General features: G+C 46.0%; 1 protein-coding gene and 1 long non-coding RNA gene across 2 annotated transcripts in view; one reads left to right on the forward strand and one right to left on the reverse strand.

Annotated features, from left to right (window-relative positions):
* Nucleotides 1-17,903, reverse strand: part of LOC144818847 (uncharacterized) — a 197,778-nt gene extending 179,875 nt beyond the window's left edge. Inside the window, exon 1 of the long non-coding RNA XR_013607169.1 lies at nt 17,774-17,903. This is a non-coding gene — a long non-coding RNA (uncharacterized LOC144818847). The remainder of the gene's footprint in view (nt 1-17,773) is intronic.
* Nucleotides 17,904-17,920: 17 nt separating this feature from the next.
* PTBP3 (polypyrimidine tract binding protein 3) overlaps nt 17,921-26,181 on the forward strand; it is a 634,697-nt gene continuing 626,436 nt past the window's right edge. The window contains exon 1 of the mRNA XM_078676642.1: nt 17,921-18,131. The gene's annotated coding sequence lies outside the window, so the exon portion shown is untranslated. The remainder of the gene's footprint in view (nt 18,132-26,181) is intronic.

Here is a 26,181-nt window from a genome sequence, read left to right on the forward strand (position 1 = left end):
ACCCCTCCCCGGGTGGGCTTCCCCTGAAAGGGCCGGTAAATCAACGGCAAACCGCTAGCCGTAAAAATTGTTTTGCCACCAGCCGATGCACCCATAGTGTGTTGCCACAAGTCTGTGTCCAACTCCCCCCATTTTGCCTCAGGATCCCAAGCCAACCGTGCCCGGAATTCTTCATCATACTGCGCCCATGCAAAACCACTACCCGTTATCTGCGCTTTTCTAATCACGTCCATATACTTAAAAATGGCAACGCAGCGCTCAGGGAATTTTTCGCAGTAGACGCTAGCATATATCAGAAATGCCGCAGTCCAGTTTTCTATCGTCAAAGGAACCTTGGGGCGCTTAGCCAGCTCATACTCCTCTTCCTTAGACCCCTCCTTGGAGCGAACCTCTCTGTGCAATAGTTTCAAAAGTTCAACATACTCACCCTTCCAAATTCTTTCTTTAGTAGCTAACATTAAATGAGCGCCCAAAGGTTTCATAACGCCCATGTAAGGTAATTTCTTTATCTTAAGCTCCTTGCTATGTGGGGGATCTTTACCTACCTCCAAGGGCTCAGTACCAGTGCCAGAATCAACCTTCGAACCCACACCCCCATCACTCGTACCCACCCCATGATCTTTGACATAACGACCCTTGTGAAGCTTAATGTCCAAACCTTCTGAAACTGGTTCACTACCCGTCCCCACAGACACCATTGTTGGTTTGGCCCGTGGCACAGAACGCTCACCTGGTTGTAATAAAGGCACTTGAGCCGGCCGCACTCTCCATGCCAGATGCTCCACATCGTCGACCTGTGGTAAATAAATAAATAATACCTCTCTTTTTGAATGCATAAATGAATAACAGATAGCTCAATAAATAAGAGTCAAGATTCGAGGTAGTAGGAGTTTTGCAGGTTTAATACAGCATAAAGGACAGGAACAGGACAACCTGCACAGGAATAGGATGGCAAGCCCTGGCAGCGCTGCCGGGGTCAGGATCGGAATCGGCGGAAGGAAGGAAGGATAACTTTTTAATAACAGTACATGAGCATATATACATAACGCAAACACATAGCATTACATCGCAATAGGCGTGGCAGTGAGTGGAGCAATAGGCGTGACGCGTAGCAGTCGCGAAAGATAAGGGTGAAAAGAGGTGTAACAGGGCGTATACATAGACATGTGATGCAAACGTAACAGAATATGTCATGAATGGGGTGGAAACCATGGAGGGGGCTACCTAAGGAGCCGGGACCTCTAACCTGATGGTGCGCGCAAACTGGCAATGACGTGTTACTAGGAGAAGCTGGGGGCTATGAACTCTGTGCCAGGAGCAGAGACTGAAGTCTGGAGAGTCAGGGCGACATGTACCTAAGCAGTATCTAGTATCTGATGTTTAGGGAACATGTTGATATAAACTAGAAGTCAGGAGGGGAAAAGCTAACAGACTCTAAGACTGGAGCATGCATTATTCTACATGTAGTGCGTGATGAAGAATATTAAATGATCATTAAATGCAGTATTTCTCTTACATGGAGACGTAAAAGCTAGACTATGACGGAAACTATTGATGCGATTCAGTAGCTTTAGGAATGCAGAGAAGGAGGGCTGTACTGATAACTCGAATCATAACATACTCTTGGCAGACTCAGAGGCAGAGCCAGGCTGAACCGGGCACTGCGAGGCAGGAAGTAAGTGAAGGGTCGAGGATACAGGCGGGGGCTGTATCGCTCCTCAGCGAGGCTTCAGGGGACAGGAGCTGAATCTGGTGTCCAGGCCCTCTTGAGGCCTAGAAACGGAGATTTTACAATGGAATAACGTGCACACTGAGAAACGTGGCAACGTAGCTTTACATAGGCCTGATATTCGTAGTATTCACGAGAACTGGAAACTGACATACTAAAGGTGGACACAACTATAATTGCGTCATTAATCGAACATAGGGAATAACATATGCATATTAATCATGCACATATAACATATGATGGAGGACGCGTAGGGACACAGAACATAGCAAAATTTACTTTTCCACATTCCCTCCTTGTCACTACGTTTCCATCAGGAAACATCAATATTCATGATACCATCTATTATTTCATACAGTATCATTTGCTCGTCTCGAATTTTCTTGGAACGGGTTTTAGAATGGGGCTTGGGACTAGGAATACAAGAGGTAGCACAAATGCCGCAAATCGCAGGGCCACATTGTATACAGAGGCAGCAGCTAAATATGATCGCTACTGCAATACCTAGAAAGGACAAGACTTTCCATCCCCAGGCGGAAATTATATTCCAGAACCAACCGGACCATGTCCAGGTGCCTGGATTTTGGTGTAACAGATGGGCAATTTTATGAAGTCTGGTTATAGCTGAATAAACAGACGGCGCGTTATTTGGAATGAAAATGCAGCAACTAGATCCGATGACTCTACAGGCCCCGCCCCTATCGGCCAATATGACGTCAAGGACGAGACGATTCTGGAGCACGACAATTCTCATAAAGGATTGTTCTTCGGTTAAATTACTTAGAGCAGAAGTAGTCTCAATTACTACTGCTTCAAGGGTTCTGGTTAACCTACGTATCAGTTTACTATTCACAACTGTACCTAAATAAGGGAAGACACCTTTATTGATATCTATATATTGTTCTAGAGCAGTTTCAGTATAGTCGACAATCGGGAGGTTTCTCTTGTGTCTTGTATGTACTAGGTGGGAATTCCTATGGTAGTCGGGTGGGGCTAGAAAAACAGGTGGCAGTAGGAAGGCAATGTAACAGGTTCCCTCCCAATCGAGGGGCAGACGAACATATGCGGTCTGACCACAAATAAAATAAGAATGACGTGAAGCTTTGAAAATAGATTTCCCACTGTCACTATACTTGACAATAGTAGTACAATCACTATGTCCTACGTGTGTAGAACCATTATTTCGGACACATAATTCGCCTTTGACTGGTAGTACTGAAATTGCAGGTAAGTCTGGAGTAGTATCAGACTGAACATTCAGGACCATGAAATTCGAAGAATAATTACCTAAATTATACACTTCATTTTCTAGATCTAACCCGGTTCTGTGGGGGAGACCTTGCTTGTCTGGAAAACATGTACTGTTAAGAAAAGACATATCTGTTGAGGATGACGTTAACGTGGACCATGCTCCACACGAACCATTATGTGAAAAAGGATAAGGAAAGAGTGGCAGAACTCCCTTCGGTGTCTGGAAAGGGGGGAGTCGACCACACACCCAACAATTAGTGGCATTGCTGGTCTGGTGTGAATAATGTAACATGCGGATGAAAGAATTATTTCGCATAGCGAGGCGGTAAGAGAGTTCATGAGGAGGCAGATCACTAAACGTGTGCTCCACCGTAACATTAGCAGACTTATTTACATGAGAAACTGGAAAATACAGGTAAAATGCATAACTGGTGCAGGAAATCATAATGCTGAGAAATAATATGAAACATAGAAAAACGATACATCGGATTGAGTTTTGACTAACTCTCTCACTATGGGGGTCTATTTTATACATGTCAGAAACAGTCTAACCGTTTCACCTAGGGGAGGACTTAGACAATCAAACTGGCTGACTTATTTTACTAGACCGGAGTTTCAACTTATACTCCTGCTGTGGAGTTTTCTCTAACGGGGAGGGTGCAGTATCATTGTTCTTTGCGGGACAGTCCTTAAGAATAGTACTTTGGTAATCCTTCAAATCCTGGGAAATGTTCTTTGAGACCGGTTTCAGTCCATAAAACTTCTTTATATGTGAAAGATGCACCCAGCCTTTGCGTCCCTCCAACTTCACGGCTGTACGGGTGGCGAGGAGGACCTGTCGGGGCTCCTTCCAGCGAGGCTCTAGCGGACTTGAGCGGTCAAAATTTCGCACCAGGACCATGGATCCTGGAACGATTTCATGCGGTGCCACCTCGGTATTGTCTGGAAATGCGGCGGCAACCTGTGAACGACAAGAGTTGAGGGCAGACATCAAGGAAGCTAGGTAATCTGTCAGCATATTACTTGAAACATCGGTAATACTTCGGGGTCTGGGTGTACCCCACATGTTAGGGGGGCGGCCGAAAACGACCTCATACGGGGATAGACCTGATCTGGAATGTGCGACCATGCGCATATAGAACAAAGCGACTGGCAGAGCTACTAGCCAGTCCACACCTTTCTCTTTACATACTTTGGCGATGCGAATTTTCAGGGTCTGGTTATGTCTCTCTACGAGACCTGCTGCTTCAGGATGGCGTACACAATGGAACTTCCACTGGTATCCTAACAAAAGGGAAACATGCTTCATTAACTCTGAGGAGAATGGCTGGCCGTTATCAGAATATACGACCCTAGGGAGTCCATAACGGGGGAAGAACTCACGAACCAACTGCTTGGCAGTGGTCGCGGCTGTGTAATCTGGGACTGGATATGCTTCTGTCCACCTGGACAAAGCGCATACAACTACAAGGACATACTTGAAACCTCGACATCGCTCCATCTGAATATAATCCATCTGGAGGACTTCAAAAGGGTGGTCAGGAGGTTGGAATCCACCTTGTTCCACCGGGACACTTTTACCTGGATTGAACTGACAACATATCATACAGGTACGGACTTTCTGCTTGGCTGCAGCTCGTAAATGCTTGTTGAACCAAATGTTCTGGATACTGTCTAACATAGCTTTTTCTCCTAAATGTGCTGGACTATGTGCGGTATTGATAATGACTTGAACCATAGAGTCGGGGAGAAACCAAGTGGCTTTTCCTTTCGTTAACCATCCTTGATCTGTCTGGACCCCTCCTTGTTCGGACCATTTCTTGATTTCTTCGGGAGTAGCATGTAACTGGATATCTATGACATCTTGAGTAGGGTCCTTAACTGTCATACATGTAGTCGGATCTGGAGTGTGTGTCATGTTAACTGGAATGTCTGGAGTCTGTGCTGTAAGCTTGGCTGTGCGATCTGCTAGATCGTTACCCTGGGAAATAATGTCAGTAACTTTCGTGTGTGCCTTGCATTTCATGATAGCAATGGATGTCGGTAAATGTATTGCATCTAACAGAGCTTGAATAAGGAGACCATGCTGAATCTTGGTTCCATGAGAAGTCATGAAACCTCTCTCCTGCCAGAGCACTCCAAAGTCGTGTACGACTCCAAATGCGTAGCGTGAATCTGTGTAAACATTAACTTTCCGGTTCTTAGCGTGTATGCAGGCTTGTGTCAGAGCAACTAGCTCTGCTGCTTGAGCGGACAGGGTGTCAATACGGTGTGTCTTAATAACTTCGGTGTCGGTAGTCACTGCATACGCGGCGACTAGTTCTCCTGTACTTGTTCTCATACATGAACCATCCACATAAAGTGTCAGGTCGGGATCTGGTAACGGAATATCTGTCAGATCTTGTCTTGGCTTTGTCGTAATATTAACTACTTCCACACAGTCGTGTGTGTCCGGACTTAAAGTAACTGATGGTAACAGTGTAGCAGGGTTCAGGATGTTGCAGCGTCTGATTTCTATGTGTGGCTGGAACAGTGTCAATTCATAACCTGTTAAACGTGCGATTGTCAAGTGCTGAGTCTGTGTTCGGTTTAAAAGAACTTCCACGGAGTGTGGAACTTGTACTGTCAGGGAGTGTCCTAATACTATGGAATCACTTTGTCTGATAGCTAGTGCTGTGGCTGCAACTGACTTGAGGCACGCAAGGAGAGCCTGGGCTACAGGATCTAATGTGTTTGAAAAATAAGCACAAGGCTTGTATTGTCCTGCTTGATCTTGTGTGAGAACAGATAATGCTGTACCTTCACGTTCTGTGACGAAAAGTGTAAAAGGCTTACTGTAGCTTGGTGTGGCTAGAACTGGAGCTTGACATAGGGCTTTCTTTAACTCATTGAAACTGAGTGTATGTTCAGATGTCCAAGGGAGGACAGTCGATACGGCTGCCTCCTGTGTCGTTAACTGTATCAGTGGCTTGGCTAGAAATGCATACTGAGGAATCCATTGTCGGCAGTAAGAAGTGAGGCCGATAAAAGCACGTACCTCCTTCTGGGTCTTGGGCTGAGGAAGACTCGCTATTAACTGGATACGGTCTGGTGTCAACTGCCTACCCCTCTTGGACAGTAAGTGTCCTAAGCATACCACTTGCTGGACACAGAATTGAAGCTTCGAAGGGGACACCTTGTGCCCCATCTCGGCTAGGAAATACAGAACTGTGAGGGATGCTCGCACGCAAGCACGTTCAGAACGGGCTGTGACCAGTAGATCATCGACATACTGGAGCAGGGCAGTGTCAGTTGGCATGTGAATGTTGTCTAGTTGTCTCTTAAGTGCTTGACTGTAAATACTAGGACTTTCTGTGAAACCTTGAGGAGCTCGTGTGAACATATAGCTCCTTCCATTTAAACAAAATCCGAAAAGGAACTGGCTGTCTGGATGAATGGGGACACTAAAAAATGCATTCTTGAGGTCTATGACTGTAAAAAATGAGGCTTCTGAATCAATGGCTGTCAATAGGGAAGAGATATCTGGGACAACTGGGTACTGGGGAATAATACATTTATTAAGCTCTCGTAGGTCAATCACTAATCGATATACTGGGGGTGCATTTGGATCAGTACGTTTCATGACTGGAATGATCGGAGAATTGCATACATTGGAGTCAGTTTCTACAACCACTCCTTGAGCGATGAGCTCGTCAATAATTTTGGATAAGGCTGCTACAGCCTCCGGTGGCAATCTATACTGTCTGATTCGTGGTAACACTACACCTGGCTTGAGAGTCACACGATGGGGTGTGATTTGCATATAACCAACATCAGTTGGACCTTGCGCCCATAGATGCTGCGGAACATTGGACAATCTGGGATCAAAATCTCGTAATACATAGTGACCCTTAAAGTCACGCAGGAACAATCGTATTCCCTCTGGGGAACAGCATATAACTGCACCTAACTCTTTCAGTGTTTTAATACCTAATAGATTCTCTGGACATGACTTAGTAAGTAATAGATCAGTAGTACGGGACAATGGACCTACTTCTAGAGTAACTGGCTTTGATATTTCATTTACAATGGGTTTTCCTGAAAATCCAAGGGAAACATTTCTTGAGCCTGAGAGCGGAGCCCCTGGAACTTCAGCGTGGCTAATTGTGGTCCTACTTGCCCCTGTATCAATCAAAAACTTTCTGTCTTTCCCTAATACTTGACTGTGAACATAGGGACCTTCTTGATCTACTGGTATCTCGATGAGAGGCAAGCCTACCTCCCTCTCTAGGCTGTTTCATGAATATGGCTGATACTCTGGATACTCAGACTGTGCATACTGGTACATCTGCTGTGTAACGTGCTGTGTTGCAGCGATGGGCTGCGGTGCTGTAACTGTCTGTGGTGCATTCTGTGGCTGAGGAGTCTGTGAAACTTGTTCTTGTCTAGGCGGACGTGGTCTTTCTTTAGTCTTACCAGTAGCTATGTTGTGTTTCAGAACTGCACACTCGTTTATAAAATGACCTGGCTGTTTACAATAATTGCAGTTCCCTTTAACGGGAGCTGCAGGATGACTGGCTTGATTCGGACCCCTCTTCTGACTGTCTTGAGGAACAGATTGTGCAACTAGTACTTTCATTTTCGTGTCTTTCATACGTTTTCTCTCGTGTTCTTGCTCTTCTCTGATTCTATTCTGGTGGTATTGGAGCATCTGTAACATCTGGGACGGGGTATTAGCTTGCCAGGTACTTTCGACTTTCAAAACTCGATTCTTAATTTGTGGACTTGAATTCTCGACTAATTTAGTAACAAAAAGGTGAGGGTATGACTCACTACTTGTCTTGAGGCCACTGTTGATGCTAAAACATTTCTCAAATCTAGAATAAAAATCACTAATGTCTTCGTCTTGTTTCTGTTTACAGGCTGAGATTGCATCCCAGTCTTCCTTTTTCGTTGTTAACAATCTGGGTAAAACTTGAATCAATAATTCAGGTAATTCTTTACATTTCGCTCCAAGACCGGTACCTGGTACTCGTGCCTTATCTTCAGCTTCTAGAACTGCCCAATCGATCTTTTTCTCTCCCACCTCCCATTCTTTTTCCTTGAGCTTTTCATACACCCCTGCGGGCAGCAGAACCTTTAACATTTTAATTATATCTGGATACGTGTATTCTCCCATACGGAGCATGTCTTTTAATTCTCGATGGAACCCTGCTGGATCTTTATCGTGACAGGGGATTCATTTTTTCATCTCTAAGAGTTCCATCTTTGTGATCGGGGTGTAAACAAACACTCGTTCTAGTTCGCCACCCGTTCCTCTAACTGGGTGGACTTCTCGTAACGGATTCTGTCTCTCCATGTAAAATGGTTTACTTTCTGGGGGTGAGACATGAACAAAATGCGGGTTCAAAAACGTTCTATATTTGTGACGCTGTTCTAGAATGACACTAATTAAATCGGTACCTAAACCTTTCCATCTATACTGGAGTAACTCGTTCAGGATATCATGTAACGGGCCTGGATCAGAGTGCTGACCCTCATACAATGTAATGAGGTGCTGAATCATATACATACCCGCCAGTCGTTGCTCGGCTGGGGGCATTTTCAGAAACATTTGTGCCACTATTTCGTCTGGAAAAGTGGTAGAATCAGTAGTCCATCGGACTGCTGATCGGGCTAGTTCTTGTTCATGCATAGTACTTAACTCACTGTAACCGATTCGTGATTTCAGAATGTGATCGGTAGCTTGAAACACTTGTTCTAGAGAACCTTGTTCTGGTGCTGGATGATGGAAAGTTGACTTGTGTTCTAGGCGTAAATGGCGATCTGGAAATCTAGATTTTCCTACATACGCTATTCTGGCGGGATTCTCGTCGTCTACCTCTTCAGTATCAGAGTTACTTTCTTTCTCGCTTACTTGTGCTGCTTTACGCTGTTCGTGTAACTTTATTATTTCTTTACGGATTTTCTTGTACATACTTTCCATAGCACTGATGGTCCTGTGCTTACCCTCGGCTATATTATCACTCCACTTTGTCAGGGTTCTCATTTCGGCTTGATCTTTGGACGGGTAATCTTGTTCTCTTATTAAACAATTAATCAAAAACTTTAGTATCATGAGCTGGATCTCGGCTTTCCTTTGAGACATGACTTCGCCAATGCTTTCTGGATCATCCCCTGTACGGATGAAACGATATATTCTGTCTAGATCTTCTTTCATATTCGGTAGGGTGACTAGATACTCGGCCACCTTTCTTACACGTAATGAATATAAAACCATATTATCCTCGCCTGGGACTGGATCATAGCCGCATTCATTAAGGGCTTTTCTTATTTCTGCTACAGACTGATGTCTGGGCGTACGCTGTGACGCTTGTGCATGTAATTCGGCTGACGTTAAACGCTTATGTGGCGGCGGGGTCTGAGGAGGACCTCCTCCTGCGGCCCCTAAACTAGAATCGTCGACTGATCCTCTTCGTACTAGTGTGGCAGGAAATTGAAATGCGGGCTGAACTGGTGTGGCGGGCTGGACCGGGGGGACCGTAACAGGTACTGCAAGGGGTACCCCGGTGTCTGGAGAAACGGGGAGTGCCTGATTTACAGGGACTGGCGGAGCGCGAACAGGATTTGCATATTCTGGGACTGTGTCGTCCAAATAGGACGAAATGAAAATATCAGCTGCGGTCTGTTTGTGACGTAGCTTGGTCGGAACTAATGGTGGCGGAAAGTTACTGGATGCCTCCGGGGTCGCTTTTGGCAGGCCCTCGGCAAGAAGAGGATACATACCCTTAATAAGAGCATGCCTCTGTCTGTCTGACTGTTCGGTTTTAACTCGTTCACCAATCTCGATTAATTCCCTTTCTTGGGCTCGTTCCAAGGATTCTCTACTTAATTCTGACTTTCTGATTTCTTTTTCGGTTCTTTTATGAGATTCTTTGCGCCATAACTCGATGGCATCTTTCTGTGACTGTCTGGCTTACTTTTTCCATAATGCTTCTTCTACTCTCATGATGCACTCGGCATCCCATGTGCCTGACACAGGCCATCTATACTTTTCCTCTAACTGTTTGGTATACTCGACCCATAAATCTAGATACAATATGGCGCTTATGCCATGCTTCTGATACATAAAATGACCTGGACTGTCCCTAGGCGGGACAGGAACTGCTGCTTCTAGCAGACCTTTTCTAGTTCTCAACTGACGCAGTTTTGAAAAGAGCGGCATGACTGAACTATAATCTGGACACAATACGATACACAATAAACACGATAACTACTTCACACTCATTCCACGACATCAAGATACATGAAGAACATTCAGAATAACAGTTCGAACAGAATACTACCTGGAATACGGAAAACAGAATACATGAATTTTCTCGAGAACAGAACAGACTAGAACAGAAACTAGATGCACTGCTGAAACAGTACGAAACTTACCGGTCTCATACAGAGACACGTCAGGACCCGTATCCACCGGAGTGGACACTTCGTTTGTGGGCTTGTGCACCACCAACCCACGGACCAGAGTCAATTAAATTGACCCTGTCTAGATACTACCCCAGTAATGGTACTCACCGGGCAGTAAGAACGGAAGGCCTCAGACTGGACGGGACTGCTTGGACGCCGGACGGACGAACTTCGGACTTCTGTTACGGGTGGGCCTCCGGATACCTCGGACCTTGGACTCTCGGCTTGGGCTCTGGTCGGGACTCGCCGCGTTCCTCCACCGTCTCGTCTGGATGCTGGACCGCCTCCTCCGTCTCCTCCGTGGGCCTGAGGGATACTTGAAGCAGAAATATCTGCCGGTGCGCAGAAGAGTTCCGTCACGACTGCAGAGGGTCAGGGGGTCGGCGTGGCTTCACCGACGCGTGGGGAAAGGGCAGGTCCCTATTCGGGCGCCATTATGTGGTAAATAAATAAATAATACCTCTCTTTTTGAATGCATAAATGAATAACAGATAGCTCAATAAATAAGAGTCAAGATTCGAGGTAGTAGGAGTTTTGCAGGTTTAATACAGCATAAAGGACAGGAACAGGACAACCTGCACAGGAATAGGATGGCAAGCCCTGGCAGCGCTGCCGGGGTCAGGATCGGAATCGGCGGAAGGAAGGAAGGATAACTTTTTAATAACAGTACATGAGCATATATACATAACGCAAACACATAGCATTACATCGCAATAGGCGTGGCAGTGAGTGGAGCAATAGGCGTGACGCGTAGCAGTCGCGAAAGATAAGGGTGAAAAGAGGTGTAACAGGGCGTATACATAGACATGTGATGCAAACGTAACAGAATATGTCATGAATGGGGTGGAAACCATGGAGGGGGCTACCTAAGGAGCCGGGACCTCTAACCTGATGGTGCGCGCAAACTGGCAATGACGTGTTACTAGGAGAAGCTGGGGGCTATGAACTCTGTGCCAGGAGCAGAGACTGAAGTCTGGAGAGTCAGGGCGACATGTACCTAAGCAGTATCTAGTATCTGATGTTTAGGGAACATGTTGATATAAACTAGAAGTCAGGAGGGGAAAAGCTAACAGACTCTAAGACTGGAGCATGCATTATTCTACATGTAGTGCGTGATGAAGAATATTAAATGATCATTAAATGCAGTATTTCTCTTACATGGAGACGTAAAAGCTAGACTATGACGGAAACTATTGATGCGATTCAGTAGCTTTAGGAATGCAGAGAAGGAGGGCTGTACTGATAACTCGAATCATAACATACTCTTGGCAGACTCAGAGGCAGAGCCAGGCTGAACCGGGCACTGCGAGGCAGGAAGTAAGTGAAGGGTTGAGGATACAGGCGGGGGCTGTATCGCTCCTCAGCGAGGCTTCAGGGGACAGGAGCTGAATCTGGTGTCCAGGCCCTCTTGAGGCCTAGAAACTGAGATTTTACAATGGAATAACGTGCACACTGAGAAACGTGGCAACGTAGCTTTACATAGGCCTGATATTCGTAGTATTCACGAGAACTGGAAACTGACATACTAAAGGTGGACACAACTATAATTGCGTCATTAATCGAACATAGGGAATAACATATGCATATTAATCATGCACATATAACATATGATGGAGGACGCGTAGGGACACAGAACATAGCAAAATTTACTTTTCCACAGACCGTCCGAGGAACCCTCGCTGAGGGGCCGCTCTCTCGAGTAGGTCTGGGAACCGCAGGATTCAGACGCACCACCACTGGTGCCTGTAAAACATTATCAGAAACGTGAAAATGCCCCCCCTTGAGCCCTCATCACGTAACTCGCCCTCCTCAGGGCTGTCATCATCATAATCCAGCACTAATGATTCCTCCAACCTAGGAGGGGCAAACACCACTGACGGACTTTGAAAACCAACATGGGCCTTACCAGCCCTGACAGAAACACGAGGCGGGGGAGCCGACTGGACCCGTCTGTACTCCCCCAAACGTTGACCACCTTTGCACAACTTATCCAAGGACAAATCTCTGCTATGATGAAATAAAGACGTTGGGGCCAGCGAGGACGCGCCGGACCTGCTTCTGCCGACCCCGCCGCGAACCTGAGCAAAAGAAGTTGGGGCCAGCGAGGACGCGCCTGTCCTGCTTCTGCTGACCGCGCCGAGATCCTGAGAAAACGACGTTGGGGCCAACGAGGTCGCGCCAGACCTGCTGCTGCTGACGCGCCGAGATCCTGATTGAAGGATGTTGGGGCCAACGAGGTCGCGCCGGACCTGCTTATGTTGACCGCGACGGGATCCCTCGCTGGTACGGGGTATGCCGCACCAGGCTCCACCCTCCCTTCTCCTCGGTGCCACTGGGTCGCACTACGCCCTACCGAGCTGGACTGATGTGCCGGGACCCTTACCACCAAAACTTCCAAACATATCAACGCCACTAGCTACACAAGACCTAGACTCCTGAAATTGTGTTTGACCAGCTTGCTGAAAAACAGACCCGGTAGGCTGAACAGACAACCTCTGCCGAGGAGGAGACGGTTCCACTTCTTCACCCCCACTACTCCAATCCAATAATTCCTGAATAATCTTCGACGCAGGATCTAACGCCTGCCCCCGATGTCCCTCCTGCTGTGCATCAGACGATGCCCTCTCCACCCTCACAGAAGGTCTACCCCCCACAGGCAAACCCGGAAACTTCAAAGTGCCCCCAAAGCCACTCAACATGTCAGTCCCTTTGATAGGTGCCACACCACCCGCATCACGAACCCCCTCTGCCCAGGAGGGAAACACATCCAGACCCTCCCAAGACCTGGCACCCACCTGCTTATTGCTACTCCCTTGCAAAGGAGAAAAAACAGCACCCTCAACAGCAGGCTCCGCGAGCCCTTTTCCAGACCCAGAAATATGTGAACGAGTACCCAACATAACACGACCAGCAGCCTGTCCAGTAGAAACCTCCCCTGCCCTTCTTTCAACCTGCGCCCACTCCCCCTCCCCCACAGAGCCACTGAGCACAGAAACCACCTCCCCACGAGTAGATACAGGAGGAGAAAATAAAAGAGGGCTAAAAGGTACAAAGTCACCCCCAGAAACCCGCTGCCCAGCCTGCACCTCCTCATGAACATCATCATCCCTAAACAAATGCCCCTTGGAAGCACGAGCTGGCGTAGAAAAACGTTCTCCCCCAGCCCCTTCATGCAACGACAACAAGTCTGCCTTGCTAAAGCCACCATGAGCTTCCAGTGCCGACTGATCAAAACATTGCACAACCGGCACTTCAGCCGGTAACACCGAATCCCCTCGCGCGTGTGGAGATATAAAGTCAAACTGCGCATGCGCGCCAACCGCCGGCGCTCCTTCCGCCGGCTCCTCAATCTGTAAAACGGAGGCAGAAGCAGAGCGCTTCCTGCCTCCGCGCTTAACGGCCCGCTTGCCTCTCACAGCGGGGACCGAAAGCGAACAAACCGGAGGCAACACGGGGGCAAGAGAAACCAATGCCCCTCCTTCCCCCACTCCCGGCTGACACGATAAACCCGCTCCGGCTACCGAATGTGCCACAGATCCAGGAGCCGCTCCCCTAGAGCGCGGGCGGCCCCTTTCACTTACCGCTTCCCGGCGGGACCGCTTCGGGGATATGCAAGCCGCGACCACCGCGGAAACACCAGCTGAGGCCCGTCGCTGAGGCCGCGACGGCCCAGCTGCATCTCCAATAACGAGGTCTAAACGTCCCGCCTCGCTCAAAAGCCGGATGGCTTCGAGCACACGATAATCCTCACAAGACATAGGGAAAACCTCACCCTGAAAACTACACCTACAGAAAAAATTATTTTCAATGAGGAAAAATTTTAAATTAAGCTAACTGAGCTCCCGGCCACCAGGTCACCTAGCCTAAAATGGTGGCCGGGAGGCGGAGCCAGGGGAATATATAATTGGGCTCTCCTAGTAGAAAAAGAGGAGCCCAAAAATAGCCCAAAAATAGCCCAAAAGCCTGCTCCCAGCCCACCCCCCCACGCGCCCCTCCCAAACAGCCCGGGGGGGGGACCTCCCTCCGGTCGGCTGCCCCCCCCCCCCCAAGCCCCCCTTGCCGGGCGACCTACATTCTTGCATCCAATCATGCAGCACTGTTGTACAGGCACCTTCAAGCATCCCCCATCTAGGACCAATTAACACACGTCACACTCAGTGCCACCGCATATCAACATTCACGCGGTGCGCTGGGTGCAACCAGACCACAGTACCAGGCTGGGCTGGCGTAGCGCCTCGCAATAAATTGGTTGGGGGGGCTTGGGCTACACTCGAAGGGCCGAGCATCCTAACACTTCAGTAAACATTTGTGCAGCATGCACATGAAAATAAAGAAGCACCTTGACCACGGTCCAATGCAGTATTCCAAGCGCAAGCACCACTGCAAATCAAAATCTACTGCGGTGATTAGGGTGAAAACACCACGATGCCAGGTGAGCTGGCAACGCACACTGCACAATAGAATTACATTCATCGCCTTAGATGGCTGAGGCTGTGTTTCTCTATCAGCCCGCTGCCCTTTTACAAGCTAGTCACAAACTGACTCACAAGGCCGTGGGACACTGCTCACGTTTCAGCCCCATCGAGCCCCCTTTTGGCCATGGGCTCAAAAAAGGCTTAAAGGCTCACATGATGATGAAACTTTTTGTATCTAAGAGTCGGCAATGAAAGGCACCAAACTGTGAGACCCCGCGCGCTCATGCTCGCATCATGACGCCCCAATAAACCCCCACAAGTTATCACATCATGTGAGCCCCCACCTGGTAATAACCCTTCATAACTGGGAACGGGTCGCAACCCACTCAATGCAGGGGGATCGCCATGTGGTCAGCCTCCTCCAACAGAGGCATGCAAGAACAAGGGCCGCGATGCTCCGTGCGCTGGTTGAGGTTGTTCGCCGTGGGCCAACCCCCCCCCCCCCAGCACCCGACCCTCACGCCACCAGCTACCACATGGCCCGATCCACGATTCCCAGGGAGCCGGCAGCTGTTAAGGTGCCTAAACGCGGCTAGTGGATGTGGGGCGGAAAGCGGGGGTTGAGCACACTCACCTCAAACCTTGCAACTGACTGACCCCGCGATCACGATCCCTAAGGCAGCGCCAATGAATTAAGAAGACAATGCAAACGACTCTCAGACGGCATGCCCGGCACAACAGAGGACGCCAGGAGGGCCGGGGGAGGCATAAATACCTTCACTACCACCTCGGCGGGCCCGAAGTGATGTGCCTAAGGCACGTAGGACTCCTCCGTGAGTCCTGGCATTAGAGGGGGTGGGTTAGTGCCCAAATGACACTAAAGGGCCGCCCTTTTAGGTGGCCCCCTGTGTGGGCCGCGGGCAGCCGCAAATTAACTCTGCTAACTTAATAAAATCTACTAATCAACATAGTCCTCATTATTTTTCAGTGAACAGCATCCTCGGGAACTATCACTTGGCCTAGGCTCTGTTAGTGCGTTTATCTTTAATGCATTGTTTGTTTTGACTTAGTCACGTCAACGACAAAGTTGATGGTGTAAATGTCCTTCCTAGTGCGTGTGTGTCTGGCTCATTGTTAGCTTCACTTTTATAAAGCCTCCAAAGCTAACTGCTTTTGTATTAATTCAGTGTGCTTTGAAAGTACCCCATGTGTCTTCTCATAAAAAAAAATGTTGTTGCAAAATTCGAACTACAATAAGTTAAAAGGGCTGGCGCCCCCCTCCCCCGATACAAACAGTGCAGGTGTCCAACACTCGCCAGATACGGTACATTTTGATTGAAGCCAAAGTCATATATAACCAGTGCTTTAATTGGGCCTGTACTCAATGGTACTGAGTACCGGTACTTCTTAAATTTATTACTCTGAGTACCGGCACTTCTCTACTGCCGAGGAGAGTACCAGTACTCATGAAAAGGTAGGCTCATTGGCTGAGAGTGCTAATGAGAAGGAGTGGAACGTGTCTGGTAGCCAAGGCGCCGCTTCTGTAGCCCAGATCTGAGCCTCAGCTGAGCTATTCAGAAGAGCTCATTTGAATAATGTCCGGTGCTCACCATCACGCTGTGTTTGACAGAGCAGGGTCCGTTCAGTCCCTGTGCTGTCAACCACATTCACGCTATCCTCTGCATTTGCGCAAACACAGGAATCAGGGCAGTCCCCTGGCAGTGGCAATTAAAAAAGCCATGGTGAAGAGTATAACATGGCTTTTAACATACTGGAGTCTTTTGTGTGTCTGCTTATGTTTGTGTGTTTGCCTGCATTTGTATGCCTGTTTTTTGTAAGAAAAAAGAGAGAGAGAGAATCAAGACATTCTCAGGAGGTATTTTAAAGAAAATGGGTTGCACTTTGTGTGTACATATCTGCTCCGCGACAAAGGTTCATAACTAACGTAGTAAGGAGGGTTGGTGGGTGAGTGACTGAGTGGATGGTGAGTGAGCAAGGGTGGATGTATAGATGGATGAATGGATGAGTGGAGGGATGGATGAGTGAATGGGTGAAAGAGGGTGGATGATTGGATAATAGGGCGGATGATGGGTGGATAAGTGAAAGATTAGATGGATGAATAAATGAAAGGGATGGATGAAAGGGTGGATGATGGATGAGTGAAAGGAGGGATTGAGTGAAAGGGTGGATGGAATGAAAAGGTGGATGGTATAAAGGAGGGAAAGGGTTGATGGATAGATGAGCGAAAGGATTGATGAGCGAAAGGGTGGATAAAGAGATGGATGAGTGAAAGGATGAATGGATAGGTTTAAAGATGGATGGATGGATAGGTTTGAATATGAAGGGTGGAGAAGACGAAATGGTGAAAAACTGAATGATGGATGAAAAACTGAATAGATGACAAAATGTAAAGGGTAAATGGTGGACATCAGCAGATAAATGGTAGGATGAAAGGATGAATGGATAGATCGATGGAAGAGACAAGAGATATGTTCTGGGGAGGGTCATGATGATTTGCTTCATTTGCTTGGTGCCATAAGAGCTTTGGTTCAAAGTGGGGATATTTTCAGTTTCCTCCTACTCACGTGCTCAAAAATATATAGTATTGCGCCAAACAACAATTAACAGTATGGCATACAAGTGCAACTATTACAACAAAAGGAAACATTAACATTATCGCATTTCTCTTTCATTTTGTGTAATGAGTTAGCCTGCTTTGTTTATATAAACACATTTATCATGTGTTTTGGTGTGTGCTGCAACTATTAAAGAAGTCATTAAGTATCATCATGGCTTGCCCTTAGCCCCGCCCCTAACCCCGCCCACTCACTACACCTCTAGCTCATTCTAATGAGTACCTGCACTTATTTTTTCCCATTTAAAGCACCATATATAACACGTTTATACATCAGACCACTCCTTTTCGAACCTTGCTAACGTTGAACTTCGGCAGTGTAGCACATTATCTTCCGGGTTTCCTCGTGCACTAAAGCTTGGGGGTTCGGTCGCCTTAGAGAGGCTCAGTTTCAGGAAGTGCACCGCCTCAAGATGGCGGCTGCTACGCACTGGATAAAACAAGAATTGTAGAACGACGAGTTCCGGGAAACCTCGCCCTGGGGGTGGCTTATCGGTCGCGCATCAAGTCCTTCTTTTGTGTCTCCTGCTGTCACACAGCCCAGAGCAACAGCAGCAGGCGGAGCCGCCCCCTCCCTGCCCCAACCCTGTTCCATCCGCGCCGCTCCCTCCGACACTCGCTTCCTCTCTGCGCCTCCCTGTGCCATGGATGGGTGAGTACCTGCCCCTTCCCGAAACCCCCCCCGCATCTTGTCCCGAGCAGCCTGAGCCCCCCAACAGAATACTCACGTCGGGAATAGACCACAGCGGCACCCCAAGTGTTTTAGGAAGTGTGTGTTCATTATTTAGGTATCCATATCTCCCTGTGTTTTTATAGGGTGAGGGCTTTTGGGTGATATGGTCGTCGCTCACTGTCTTGGCGATTGTTATTAAATCGCTCTAAGGTTGTTTTGTGGGACTGACGGGAGCTGTTGCTTTGTGAATATGGTGTAGTGTGATAAGGGTAGTTGTAAATATTTTATGGGAGGGAGGTGTTGCGTTGTATAAGTAAAGTATGACGCGCCGTGTAAAATAAGTTTGTTAGCATGCTGGTATTATTTTCTGTCGGAATAGCGACGTTGCTCTGTTTTGTCTTGTGTTTCGGGGCTGTTGCTTTCCTGTTTTTTAGGAGGAGTTCCTGTGTGTGTGTGTGTTTTGAAGGACACTGTGTTGTGGTGTGAGGGGGGGGGGCTGTTGCAGTTTGTGTACACGTGGGTGGTGTTGATTTGTATTGTGACGTGCAAGGGTTGTTTCTCTGAGGGTTGTAGTTCTGTGTTGGACTGGAAAGGGGGTGGTGGTGTGTGCTTTGTTGAGACGAGCGGCGTTTTACGTCTGGTCTTATGGACCAGAGAGAGTTGTTGTTAATGGGTATCTGAGGGTGGGAGCGTGTCCAGTAATCTTTACATTGGAGGGTGAAGAGTGTTGTTGCTACTTTGCAGTGTAGCAAAGAACGGTGTTAGAGAAATTAGTATTGTTGGGGTGAAGGGGAATAAGATTATAAGAGACTGTGTTGAGAACTCGAACCTAGAGTTTTTAGCATTTGTTAAAAAATAGTAGGCTGTCTTTTTTGGTACGCAAACAAATGATGGACGGAATGCTGACTAAATCATACATTCTCACCCAGTTCAGAGATCTGGGTTAAATCCATCGTTCTTTTGCTCACCATGCCACCCCACCTTAGATCCAGCCATATGCAAATCAGTCTTGACCCTGTGCCTCATGGGAAAAGTCCAGCCTTTTGTGGGCCCGTGTCACAACACTTTTGACATCATATTGAAATCTGACTCAAACAAATGAGTTAAAAAGAAGCGCGATTTTGGATCCTTCTTGACGAAATGTCATGTTTTTCAGTTAGCTGCGTTTTTGTTTCCAAAGAATTGGTGTTTAGTGTTGCCAGTTGCGTAGAGTGAAGAGTTAGACGTAAATAATGGGTGAACCCATCTGAATATACCCATTTGAGCAAAGTTTGTAAAATGAGAAAGCATCTGTAATTGGAACAAGCTTAAAGGTGGAGGCAAACAAACAGTACATACACTTGTCACTGGGTCACGTAAACTAGGGACGTTTGCAGAATTAGGAAGAAATGTCTTCTTCCCTAGAGGCATGCGCTGCAATAAGTGTTTTCTAAGAATGTTTCAGATTGATCCAAATAATCTTCAAGGGCACAGAGTTTCCTTGAAACACCGCCGTACAAGCCCATTTATAGCATGTTTAGTACAAAAAGCGTTCTGCACAGCCTTTGTAGTTTAGTACTGCCACACCTCACCTGGAAGTCTCCTTGGTATTGACATTGCAATCTGCAAATGAGGAAGTGGACACGTTGTGCTGGATTGAAGCACTAAACCCCCACCATCTGAAACTTAGTCTCTGAATTATATTGGATGCGTCCTTTTAATTCTAAATTGCATTGTGCATATGTTGTTTATACCAAGTTAAGCGAACATTAGTGTAGAGATGGAAATAAACGTATTGGACCCTCATTACATATTTAAATTACATTTAACTCATACCATACATAGTATGAGGATGCTTAAATGTACTTACTAGTAAATTGTATCTTGGTCTAACAAGTCTATAAGAGTAGTCCTTTTCATGTAAACACAGAAAATGATTGGTATGTGTTGAGATCCTGCACACCAGGACATTAAGTTACTAACGGCAATGCGGTACTACTCAACTGTCACTAAAGATAAAATTGTACTAGGTTTTAAAATACTCCATCATATTTACATCTCTTCTCATTCCTTGTCCTTCATATGGCCTAATCGATTGTTTTTGTTTTACCCCACCCTGAATTTACTGCATACTGTTTTTTGTTGTTGTCTTGAGTGACCTGGCTATCATTCATGCCATCAACAGTATGTGACATAGAATTTTAAATTTACATTTCTTCTGGTTATTATACTGTCTCTTTAAATTCCGTGATACTCTTTATGAACTTTTCGAAGAGATTTCATGCCTGAGTTTCTGAGATATAAGTGGCACAAAGTAAACATGCAGCTATCGTTTTGAGGTGTATGACCCTTCGCTGTTTGGTCGACCTGTTTGAGAAGGCGAAAGAAACATGTTGTGTGGCTTGAGTCTATGGGTCAGAATTGGAAACCATCCTCTCTGGCATGTAAGATTTAACATTAAGGAATGTGAAGAAATAACAATTGATTTACTACCAACCCATGTTAGTGCTGGCATCCCTCAGCAGCACCAGTTCCCATAATCCTATTGCATTATCTGTCCGGTACTAAAAGAATTCCTTCCCTTGAGAGCCAAAACAGAACAAAGGCAGTTTAGGGAGCTAAAATGATACCGGTTTTCTGCACAATAGTATATCTTTGCAGACTATCTTAATGAGGTCTGAAAGTAAACTTGGGTAAATAATGCTTCGAGACTATGGAGTGTGGGAACTCAAACTATCAGTGGAAATTGGAATCTTTAATAGTCTGACATGGGATATGTAGAGGCCGTGGGACACATTGTCCTAAAATGCACTGTATACAGTGGCATTACCAGCACATTTCCCAGATCTCGTGTGGAAAACGAAGATTTCCTGATTAAAACATTTATCTTGAACTTGTAGAGCAACCAGAACCCCCAGAGAGGTACCAAGGACATGCCTGTGCTTGTAATTAGATACGACACATGGCACTGCCAAGGAAGGTGGGTAGGAAGACTGTGCAGATTTGTAATTTCTGCTTCATTTATGTCGCCAGTTTGTTTTAGTTGGTGATACTTTTTACTAGTAATGCCAATGAAGTATTTGCATTGCATGATTACACTTATGACCTGTATGCTTGCAAATGTCCCGTAACTGTATTTTGTACAGTAGGATTTGACGAACCCTGTTCTGGCAGACGTGATTCTGCACAACTCTGCCCATGTTTCATTGGCACCTTACAGCCGAACATAAAATGCGAGGGACTCTTACTTAAATAGTTGAGGGACTACGATTCTATGTATGTCAAATGATTGGAAATGGGAGTAATTATAATGGGCCATATTCACAATGCTCATTCATTCCTATCTCATATATTCTCCTTGCAAATTTCCAGCTAGACTTTACCCAGAACCACGGTAGACTGCAGGACTGTAAATTATTCAATGAGAGGTACCTTTGTTCTTGCTAAAGACTACTACAAAAATTCCGCAATGACGTATTTTGAAGCAACCTGTCTTTTCAGCCAAGGAAAGCCAGATTACTCCTCAAAGATGTTTAACCAATATATACTGCATTATGTTTGCAAATCAATGTGAAAATAGGTGGCTTACTTTGTGACATTTTAACTGTATATGATGGCTATAACTGAAGTTTACCATTTAGCAAGTAGAAATGTGTGAAAAACACATCCAGCACGCAGTAGCCAAAAGAAATCAATCCATGGCCTTGATCTTTTGCTACCACTATATTTAGTGTGGTGAAGCCATTCCCGACTGAATGCTTTATCATAGAAAACGTATATCTTAAACTGACATACATAATTAAAAGTTCCACTTCCCTACGAACCGTGTTACTAAGTTTTCGGGTGAAGAATCAAGGCACCATATCTAGGCTCGGAAGCAAATATTTTTAATGTGACAAGTGAAAAAACTGTTTTCATTGGAGTTAACGTACTATGTGAAGAGACCACAATTTATACTCGCTCTTTTGTATCACAGGGGACATTGTGATCAGACCGCGCATTTAGTGACTTTAATTTATTTGATATGTAAAATAGGAGCATGTCGCCAATTACTAGTGCAAGGTAGATTGGAGGTGGCAGGTGTAGGCAAACGGTCTTCGCTGAGAACGTAAAGAAGACTTTGGGTGAGGAACCAAATTGAGGAGGGGGTGATAGTTCACCTATTTGTGGCATGGGTTTCTTCAAGCAACTATGTATTCAATGCCTTCCTGATAGATAAGTGGGAAGAACTCGTTTAAAAGAGTCCATGCAATTCTAAAGCGAAGTTCCTGGAACTCGCTGCTTTCTTCCATACTTCCTTCTCTTGTATTTTGGTATTCTCAACAGGCTATTGTTGGTAGAGCTGATATTGCGCTTGTGTGACCATGATTTGAAGGACCTGGATATGTGGGATGGGGCTCTTAGGGCAATGGAGTGGACTTGGCCTTAGGGGTTTAATATTATGTTTTAGTTCCGGCACGACAGCTCAATGATTGCTTATGGAAATGTTGTGAACCAATAGTTTTCTTGTATGAATTAAAAAAGTTAATATGTTGAAATTAATAGCATTCTGCACAAGGAAATACTGGTAATATATGTATATATATATATATATGTATGTGTGTGTGTGTGTATATATATATATATATATATATATATATATATATATATACGCGCAGAGACAATAATTATACTGACTGAATTGCAGACAACCAGGTAATATGAAGACTGGTGTTTTGCGCAGTGGCGGCTGGCATGGATTGAGGGCGGAGGATGGGGAGGGGTCAGGGGGTAAAGTGAAAAAAAAGTACCTTCTCGCCGCGTCTTGTCTCTCCTCGGTCTTCCTTCTGCTGGTCTGGAACAGGAAGGCCCCAGGCTTCCCTGACCATTCACAACGCTACAATGTAGCTTTGTGATTTGTCTGTGCACCGTGGTTCGGTGCTCAGCCAGGAAATGGGAGCCTGGGCAAGTTCACGACCCTGTAATGCAGCCAAGTGGAGAACATGCAAAGTGTGAATGGCTATTTGGCCGGCCCGAGAGGGCTGGCCAAACAGTCATTGCACACTTGCAGAGTGCCCATCACTCCTCTTCTCTCCCCCCCCCCCGCTCTGAGATCAGAGAAGCCCCGCAAAGACTCCGCAGCAGGAAAAATTACAATGATAATAACGAGTTATCATTTTATTTTTCCTTTGTTTACACTGCTGAAAGCAGTGGGATGACTCTCCTCTGCTTTAGTGGAGGAGCCACCACTGGTGTTTCTATCTTTTCCTGCTAAATAATATTGTGTATTCCCATGCAATCTTTTCCTGCTAGAATATGAACATTTGCTGTGGGTCCAACAATATTGAGGTGACTGAGGAGTTACCCTTGGATAAAAACGTGTAAGTCCTGTAATGTTGTTGTTCAACTTTACTTTGTGTTAAGGTACCCATAATATTGTGGAATATTCTTTGCTTCTTTTAATCTTCAACTTGTAACAAATGTCTCGATTACCTTTTAAAATCCATTGCTTTAATTTGTTAAACATGCTCTTCCAAAATGGAAATTATATTGAAGCAGTTTCTAAAGTAGGGGTGTAAATATTGTTGGGTTAAGTATTGTTTATGATAACGAAATGCTTATGTTTCACAATAAAAAAGGAGAGTATAGCCCACGTGCCTTTCCTTGTTTGAGTGGCTTTGATAACAAGAATAAATATGTAGGGCCCAGTTCACAATATTAATGCTCCTACAGTTAGGTGTGCAAATAGTACATTCAGATACACAGAAATAGGAATCCATCTAAATCTATACCCAGATATGGACCATAGTACCAATTACAACTAGCAAATACGGGAGATTTTTAACATCATAAAGTTTAGGGATGGGGAGTGTTTGCAGGAATGCTGGTGTCATGGAACAGTGGCAGACACCCACAAATCCAAAACTGAGTTTGCAGTACCTAACCTTCAGATTTGTTTTCATACTTTTATTAACATACTTTACATTATTACAAAAATCCTGTAGTAAGCATTCTTGTTGCTGGTAAGAAGCACCCTTATTTTGTAGTACTGTAAGGGAAGGGATTTACCCGCCTCTGTTTATTATTATTATTATTATTATTATTATTATTATTATTATTATTCTTTTTACCCAGTTTTCCACAAATTGTTACAGTAACAGAAATAGAGATCTTGCAAGGGTTCATATTGCAGTATGTGCAGACAGTGCAAAGACCATTACAAGAATAGTAGCTCAAGAAAAAAACATTTGGCATGAGAATCCACAGTATTATCATGTAACATGAGAAGTAGTCTGGAAGGCAAGAACATGGTAAATGTTGCCGCTTACTGCCCTGGGACTATGAGGAGGATTGTGAGATAATTGTTGCCCTTCAGCAAGTGTTCTGTCCCAAGGGGGGGGGGGGGTCTCCAGGGCTGTCCTAGTATTAGGAGGAAAGCAAATGAACCCCGGGAAGGAAAGGGGACTGGGGGAGTGGGGGGGGGGGGGGGGGGGGGGAAGAGGTCAACAGACTTTCAAATCTAGGGGGGGGGGGGAAGGGGAGCGGGGAAAGATGAAAGTGGGAAGGGGGCGTGACAACTCGCCTAACACTGAAGTCTATGGGAGTGGGCCAAGGGATGGTAATGGGACCTGGAGTAGCGGGTAATTGAAATAGAGTGTAACAGAGGCAGCACTGCCGGTAAGGAAGGGAGGCATCGAGAAGAGGGATCCACCCCAAAAGTGGGGGTGTTATCTATCACTTTAAGTCACAGGGGTGTGGAATTCAATAAAATATCTACTTGTCCATGGGGCAGGTTGCTTCATAAATCTACTGCGCACAGGGTCGAAACGTTGACGCATCCTATATGTCTGCACAACGCTTATGATCACATCTTAACTTGTAAAGGATCCTGAAGCATATGTGCAAAAATCATGAGGACAAAATAGAAAAATTACCCTCCCCTATTGATTGCACGTTCATTTGTGTGTTGTATATAGTGTAATGTCTATATCGCCAATCACGTCACTGTTTCACCACAAGTAACTCAAAGCCTTTTTTTTTTTTTTTTTTTTTTTAAATCAAAACTATTTTTATTTTGCAAAACGAACAAAGTACAGTGGTGGTCACACATCAGGCACATTTGCATTGTATCATACACTTATATGGAGTTTACAGGAATCGACAGGAAAATAGGCAAAACACATTAAATCATGGGTGTAAGTCTTTGTCACTGTCGTACCGGGATTATTAATCAATTGATTCGTCAATGGGGGCAATTATAGGGCCCTCACATATACTCCCCCGGTATTCATTCCACTTGGACTACACCGCCATCCATTTCCTCGGGCACCCCTTTGCTACATAGACCGTTTTTTCCCGTACCATGCTCCAGTCCATATCTTTTTTCCACGCACCAAGGGTTGGCGGGGTAGCAGACCCCCACAGCCATGCAATATTCCTCTTTGCTATCACTAGGCACAGTGTCACCCACAGTTTGCCTTTCGCTGAGAGGTCTGATGGCTCACAGGTGTTAAGGAGGCAGCTTTTTGCCTCAGGACGCAGCTCCTCTCCTCACACCTCTCTCATACAGTTGAGCACCGAGTCCAGTAGATCTGTATCTCCCGGCAGTCCCAGAGTATGTGTAAAAATGTACCTGTCTCCCCGCACCCCCTGCGACATAATCCATCGTCACTCCGCCCCATCAAAACTAGCCTAGTGCCAGAGATGTATACTCTATGTAGGATCTTCAGCTGGATCAGGCGCAGTTTGGCCGATATCGCTATCTCCTTAGGGGATGCCAACGCCTCTTGCCATTCTTCGTCCTCAATTTCGAGTCCGTCTGCCTCCCATTTCCCCCTAAGAGCTAGTAGTGGGCCTGGGGTATGGTTAATGAGCTTTTTGTATGTGAGCGATATGGCCCTCTCCTGGAGATGCCCATCTAGAAGTCTGTCTTCGAGTGGCGATGATTCCGGGAGATGCGTCCCGGGAGGAATATTGGCTTGCAGCGCATGTCGAACCTGCATGTACCGGAAATGTTCCGTTCGGGCTAAATCATATGTCTGCTGGAGGGTGTTAAACGATACTACTCCTT

Source organism: Lissotriton helveticus, chromosome 2_1 (assembly GCF_964261635.1).
Source record: "Lissotriton helveticus chromosome 2_1, aLisHel1.1, whole genome shotgun sequence".
Taxonomy (NCBI): Eukaryota; Metazoa; Chordata; class Amphibia; order Caudata; family Salamandridae; genus Lissotriton; species Lissotriton helveticus.